Source organism: Palaemon carinicauda, chromosome 44 (genome assembly GCF_036898095.1).
Source record: "Palaemon carinicauda isolate YSFRI2023 chromosome 44, ASM3689809v2, whole genome shotgun sequence".
Classification (NCBI taxonomy): domain Eukaryota; kingdom Metazoa; phylum Arthropoda; class Malacostraca; order Decapoda; family Palaemonidae; genus Palaemon; species Palaemon carinicauda.
In genome coordinates, this window is record NC_090768.1 from 37,918,301 (window position 1) to 37,925,926 (window position 7,626).

Genomic DNA, 7,626 nt, shown 5'->3' on the forward strand with positions numbered 1-7,626 from the left:
CTAGTCTAAGGCTTCAGGGAAACTTTCTAGTCTAAGGCTTCAGGGAAACATTCTAGTCCAGGGCTTCAGGGAAACTTTCTAGTCTAAGGCTTCAGGGAAACTTTCTAGTCTAAGGCTTCAGGGAAACTTTCTAGTCTAAGGCTTCAGGGAAACATTCTAGTCTAAGGCTTCAGGGAAACTTTCTAGTCTAAGGCTTCAGGGAAACATTCTAGTCTAAGGCTTCAGGGAAACTTTCTAGTCTAAGGCTTCAGGGAAACTTTCTAATCTAAGGCTTCAGGAAAACTTTCTAGTCTAAAGTTTCAGGAAAGCATTTTTGGCAAGGCTTAATGGAAACATTCTAGTCTAAGGCTTCAGGGAAGCGTTTTGGGCATGACTTCAGGGAAACATTCTGGACAAGGCTTAAGGAAAATTTTCAGGCTAGGCTATAAGGAAACTTTTTCCAGACAACATCAACTAAGGTTTCAGGGAATAATTTAAGGACGGGTTTCAGGGAAAATATCATGACAGGCTTCACGAAAACTTTAGTAACTTTTATCAGGCATGACTTCAGAAAACAAAGTTTCACAAAGGGCTAGAGGGAAAACATAACCCTACAAGGGATTCAGGAAAACTTTACCACACAGGACACGCATGTAAACTTGTTTAGGTTATTCTTTTTATGAAACGTTGTTATAAGGTGTCATGAAAACTACAAATCGGAACTAGACAAGATTTATCAATAACTGAACAAATTTCCCAGAATCAGAAGGTGCTGTCGAGTCATGGGTTTGCTTTCCAAAGATGGAAGGTAAAAGTAGACTTTGTTTTTCAACGTCAGAATTTTGTGCGACTTATAAAACTTGTCTTGATGAAGAAATGGAAAATGGGCATTTTCTTTTATTATCGTTAATTCATTTTCCTTTCAGTTTAGGTAAATAAATTTTCCTGATTTGTAAGTTGATCAGGTTATATATATTATATATATATATATATATATGTATATATATATACACATATATACATATATACATATATATATATATATATATATGAGGCTCCTTTCGTCAATAGGCATAGGAGATTATATATACGTATATAATATATATGTGTATATATATATATATATGGGTCCTGTAATATGATTCATAGTATTCTCATCATAATGAGATGACCCCCTCTCTCTCTCTCTCTCTCTCTCTCTCTCTCTCTCACGTAAATATATAAGATATTTCATTTTGAATAAAAAAGTGAGAATGTATAGGTGAATTTATGTGACTAACTGAATTATTGAAAATACCCAATATTTTTTATACTTTGATGTGGCATTATTTTTGCAAGTTCATCTTGAAAGTGGTAATGGAGAGGAATTATATGAAAGAGACGGATGATAGTGGAGAAAGGAAGAGTAAAGCATTATAGAATAGAGGAAAAATAGCCGAAATCGAAAAACTGCATCGAAGTGAAAAATGCCACAAAGCAAAAAATGGACCAAAAGAACAAAAAGATTCGATGAAAAATACTAGGCTTGAAAGTGAACACAGTGAGAGAGAGAGAGAGAGAGAGAGAGAGAGAGAGATTATTGAAAAGGATTAAAATTACGAAATTTATATTTTACACAGACACACACACATACTGTATATATTTATATGCATATATATACACATATACAGTATATATACATGCGAGAGAGAGAGAGAGAGAGAGAGAGAGAGAGAAAGAGAGAGAGAGAGAGAGAGATTATTATTATTAAAAGGATTAAGATTACTAAATTTATATTTTACACACACATACACATATGTATATATACATATATATATATATATATATACATATATATATATATATATATATATGTATATATATACATATATATATATATATATAGAGAGAGAGAGAGAGAGAGAGAGAGAGAGAGATTATCATTATTAAAAGGAATAAAATGACTAAATTCATATTTTGCACACACATTTTATATATATATATATATATATGTGTGTGTGTGTGTGTGTATATATATTTATATATATATTAGATATATATATAGATATATATATATATATATATACAGTGAGAGAGAGAGAGAGAGAGAGAGAGAGAGAGAGAGATAAAAGTAATGAGTGATATTGAAGCAAATAGGGAGGAATGTCAGGCGGCCCAGAGTCGTGGAGAATCGCGCAGCCTGAGCAAAAGTGAAAGTGTTCTTGAGCGAGAATGTCTCCAGGGCCTCGAACTGCTGCTGCTGCTCCTGCTGCTGTTCTTCCTCCTCCTCCTCCTCCTCCTCCTCTTCCTCCTCCTCCTCCTCAAATGGCACTCTGAATCCGTGTGATAAATTAGTCTTTATATTTTGTATAGCGACAGAGAATCTAGACTTATAATCCTCTACGTCTTGAATATCCTTCGCGTGGAGTTACATAGCAACAGTTAGACCGAGTTAGATGGTTTAAAGTCCAATAATCCTTTATAAAAAATATATAAAGTTTTGCTTTTCATCCTGAAGTTGTGTCAAGATAGAGACTATGGTCACAGCATCACCTTGGCAATGTTTATGCAAACGTTTTAGTTTACAGCATCTCCTTGGCAATGTTTATGAAAACGTTTTTGTTTACAGCATCTCCTTGGCAATGTTTATGCAAACGTTTTTGTTTACAGCATCTCCTTGGCAATGTTTATGAAAACGTTTTTGTTTACAGCATCTCCTTGGCAATATTTATGCAAACGTTTTAGTTTACAGCATCTCCTTGGCAATGTTTATGAAAACGTTTTTGTTTACAGCATCTCCTTGGCAATGTTTATGCAAACGTTTTAGTTTACATCTACGTGGAAATGGTTATGCTAACGTTTTAGTTTACAGCATCTTCGTGGAAATGTTTATGCCAACGTTTTAGTTTACAACATCTCCGTGGAAATGTTTATGCAAACGTTTTAGTTTACAGCATCTCCGTGGAAATGTTTATGAAAACGTTTTAGTTTACAGCATCTCCGTGGAAATGTTTATGCAAACGTTTTAGCTTATCATTTAGACGTCCTACGTCTGGTAATACTCGACTTATTTAAAAGGTCAAGCTCGGGTTTTGAGTCCGTGTGGAGCCACATATGTACTTTAGTTACTCATATGTAATAAGAAAAATGTATAATTTACTTCGATTTAAGTTTTTAATTTAGGGTATGTATCTGTGGGGTTTATTACATGCAAATGATGAGGACAGGTACCTGTAAATTTCGGGTAAATTATAACCATAATTGGGCTTTTGTTAGTTGATGAAGACAGACAAGTGTTAGTAAGTGTTAATATGGGGACGATATGCTCATGATATTCTGATATTTTATGCTCTCTCTCTCTCTCTCTCTCTCTCTCTCTCTCTCTCTCTCTCTCTCTCTCTCTCTCTCTCTCTCTCAAGTATGGGGTAAAAAGATTAAAAGTAAACCAATTCTTCATACACTCATTATATATATATATATATATATATAGGTATACATATATATATATATATATATATTTACATACGTATATTTTGGCACTAGTGTTTATGCTGTTATATATATTTATATTATATATATATATATATATATATATGTATATATATATATATATATATATGAATGTATGTATGTATGAATGTATGTGAGAGAGAGAGAGAGAGAGAGAGAGAGAGAGAGAGAGGTGGGGGGAAGAAGTTTCTTGCGTTGGTTGGTCTGAGTTCCCCACACGAATTCCTGTCTCCCATTCTCTCGGTGCCTCTCAACACTCGGTTTTTTTTTCTTTTATCCAACTTATTTTCTTATCTTTCCTTCATTGCAATGCCTTGTGGAATTTATTGTGCAGAGGATTTGCCTTAAACTCTTTTTGTTAAGCCTAAAGCAAAAAAATTTTCGTAGAGTAAAAAAAAATTGTAAATTATTTATACATTTATAGAGTTTTACCAGTTAGTTAATTTTCTCCTTTCCATCACCAACTTAATACGGGTTTAATTATCATTACAGTGATTTCAACAAATACCAGTAATGCCTTAATGACTTTTATCCTTAATTTTTATTTGTATTCATCATCAAAAGTAGAAATTTTTATCGTAACAATAATAGAAACATTGATTTTCAAAATAATATTTCTGTGAGATGGATCCACTTCTTTTTTTTTTTTTTTTTTTTGTTAAATAGATCACCTTTAGTCTATTTCAGTTTTAGATTCTCAAATGGCAAGGGCATCTCTTTACGTATATGAGGAAAATAAATCCTGTAAAAAAAAAAAAAAAAAGCTGAACTTAAGTTTTCAATAGAAACTAAACCAGCAAGAAATGTATCGGTAAGCATTGCCTGCTTCAAACATGTCCTGAATACATCTGGGATGGATGATGTCAGAACTTACGCTCATGGCAAGTCAAAGTATGTGAACATTACTGCATTCTTAGCATATTTGGAGCTTCTCCTCTCCTTACTACCGTGTGTATACACAGCTGGAAAAATATTCTTTATGAATAAAAAAAATTAGGAAAATATCTTAGTAGCATGGGTCCCATGCAGTGTTCCCAAGGTTTTAAGGCTAGCTATGTTCGTCCTTTCAAGTGTGAGCCCAAAATATCTCGCCCCTCTCTCCCCCTTCCAAAATCAGAAATTTAAGTCGGAATTTATATAAGTGTATAATGAAGAAACTCACAATTGGTATTTTATTAAAAGTTATACACTATTCAAATTATATTTATGTGTATGCGCATAAGTTTGTGATTTCTTCTTCTCATTTTTGTTTAATAATATCCGTAATTCCAATTGTATACACAGCTGGGAAAATATTCTTTATGAATGAAAAAAAAAAAATATGAAAATATCTTAGTAGCATGGGTCCCATGCAATGTTCCCAAGGTTTTAAGGCTAGCTATGTTCGTCCTTTCAAGTGTGAGCCCCAAAATTTCTCACCCCTCTCTCCCCCTTCCAAAACCAGAAATCTTTTTCATCTACGTCAAAATTTATATAAGTGTATAATGATCAAACTCATAATTGGTATTTTATTGAAAGTCTTATACACTATTCAAATTATATTTCTCTGTGTATGTGGATAAGTTTGTGATTTCTTTTTTCTCACTTTGGTTTAATAATATCTTTAATGCCATCTGTATACACAGCTGGGAAAATATTCTTTATGAATGAAAAAAATTAGGAAAATATCTTAGTAGCATGGGTCCCATGCAATGTTCCCAAGGTTTTCAAGGCTAGCTATGTTCGTCCTTTCAACTGTGAGCCCCAAAATTCAACCCCCCCCCCTCCCCCATCCAAAACCAAAACTCTTTTTCATCTAAGTAGAAATTTATGTATTATGAATGTAGAATAAAAAAAATCACTGTTGGTATATGATAAGTATTTCCTTGAAAAGCTTACACACTATTCAAGTTATATTTCTCTATTCTCAATGTGTATGTTCATAAGTTTGTGAATTCTTTTTCTTATTTTTGTTTAATAATATCCTTAGAAAACATCTTGCGTAATGGTATATTATAAGATGCAAATTAAGTTTACAATATACAGCTTTTGAATGTAAAAAATGATTGTTATACAGTGAAATAAAAGCTATTTGTTCAGAAAGTAAAATGTTTATATCGTTTTAGCAGTTATTGCTAATTAGCTTAGGATTTAGGGATAGGAATCATTATTAAGGGTGCGTTAAGTTATAAAGATCTTTAAAATATTATAAAATATATATTAATAATGTATAAAAAAAGTCTTCATTGAATATAAAAGAAATTTAGAATGGTAGGCTAAGTGAAGTGTAAAACCATGTCAATTAAGGATGGTTTCATATAAGTTTTGATAAATCTTTTACTTTTTACTTTACTTTAAGGGCTGCTAATCTGGTCCTGTACAGCAGGGGAACCCTACTCTCTACAGGACCTGTACGATCGGTTTATGATGTTCATTCGGGAGCATTTAACATTTCACAATGCGTATTGTACGCTTACTGTTTGATCATCGCTGCCAAAACACTCGCAGAATAGTCTTCAGTTTCCTCTTGAAAGCCATAATATCTTCAATTATTCAGATGTCTAGTGGGAGCCTATTGTATAGTCTTGGGGTCGCATATTTATAAAGCTCTAGAGCCTACAGTAGATTTGTATCTAGGTTCTAATAGGTTGAAACCATCTTCAGATAATCCGGGAAAGTTTGTTGAATTATATCTTCACGAATGCAATGGAATAGTAAGTTGATTGATATAAAGAGGAAAAGAAGCATAGCTAGAGGTATATGTGTTATTTGGCTGGAGTGAAAGAGAACATACACGGTAGTTTTATTTAGAGAGGAAGGTATCAGAAGGTTTACATGTATTAAAGATAAATAAGTGAGAATATTTGGCAATATATGAAAGAGATAATTAAGGAAAAGAAAGTTGTAAGCTAAGGAGTTGATGAGAAATATTGAAAATTCCTTACGTAAACAAGTGCTTCTTCGAGATATTGTTATTATTATTACTTGCTAAGCTACAACCCCAGTTGGAAAAGCAGGATGTTATAAGGCCCGGGGCCCCAACAGGGAAAATAGCCCAGTGAGGAAAGGAACCAGGAAAAATAAAATGTTTTAAGAAAAATAACATTAAAATTAATATTTTCTATATATACAAAATATAAAAACTTTAACAAAATAGGTGGAAGAGAAATAAGGCAGAATAGTGTGCCTGAGTGTACCCTCAAGCAAGATACAGACGCATTTGTGTGTAGAATTTACGAAACGGTGGAATAGTAGAATTAGAAGGTAAATAAAGATATAGTTTGAGGTATGAGTGTGGCATATAAGAAAATATCATAAGAAAATTAGTTAATTGATCCTCCTGGAAGCGTTGAAAACGCCGTAGAGCCTTGCAATGTGGTATTATAGCTAGGGATTTTAGCCTTCTGGGAGCGTTATAAACAGTGTAAAGTCTGTCTTATGAAAGGAGCTAGTGATTCAGAGAGCGTATTAAAATTATCAAAATTATTATTATTAAAATTACGAAAGTTAAAATTAAAAATATTAATTTTACGAAATTTATTAATATTAAAAATATTAAAATTACGAAAGTTTTTAATATGAAAATTATTTTTAATAGAATTATTCAAATTGTTACGTAGGAGGATATGATAGAGAAGATAAACTGCGCAGTTACTCTTTTCCCAGCATTCCCCCATTATCACATCATAACAAGAATATATAACAATAACTTCATTTTCCTCTAAATGACACCATAACACTACTTTATGTCAACTGATCAAACTTGTCTAAAGAATTCAGTAATCCGAATCTGTTTATCCTAACTCGGAAATATCGAATCAATTTTCCTTTATAATCTTTGAGAAAAAATAAATTTCTTCAATTTCATTGTGTAAGATTTATGACATAGTAATAAACCGGTATGCTGTCAGCGATGGGTATCTTGCGATAAAATATCGCCACAGAATAATACTGGAGACATCGTCTTTGGAATGCCTTGGATCAAGTAATATTCAGCTTATATGCTTCATATATTCTTATGAATTTGCCATTGATTATATATGTAAACAAACGAATATTTGAGATATATATATATATATATATATATATATATATATATATATATATATATATATATATGCATATATGTTTATATACATATATATATATATATATATATATATATATATATATATATAT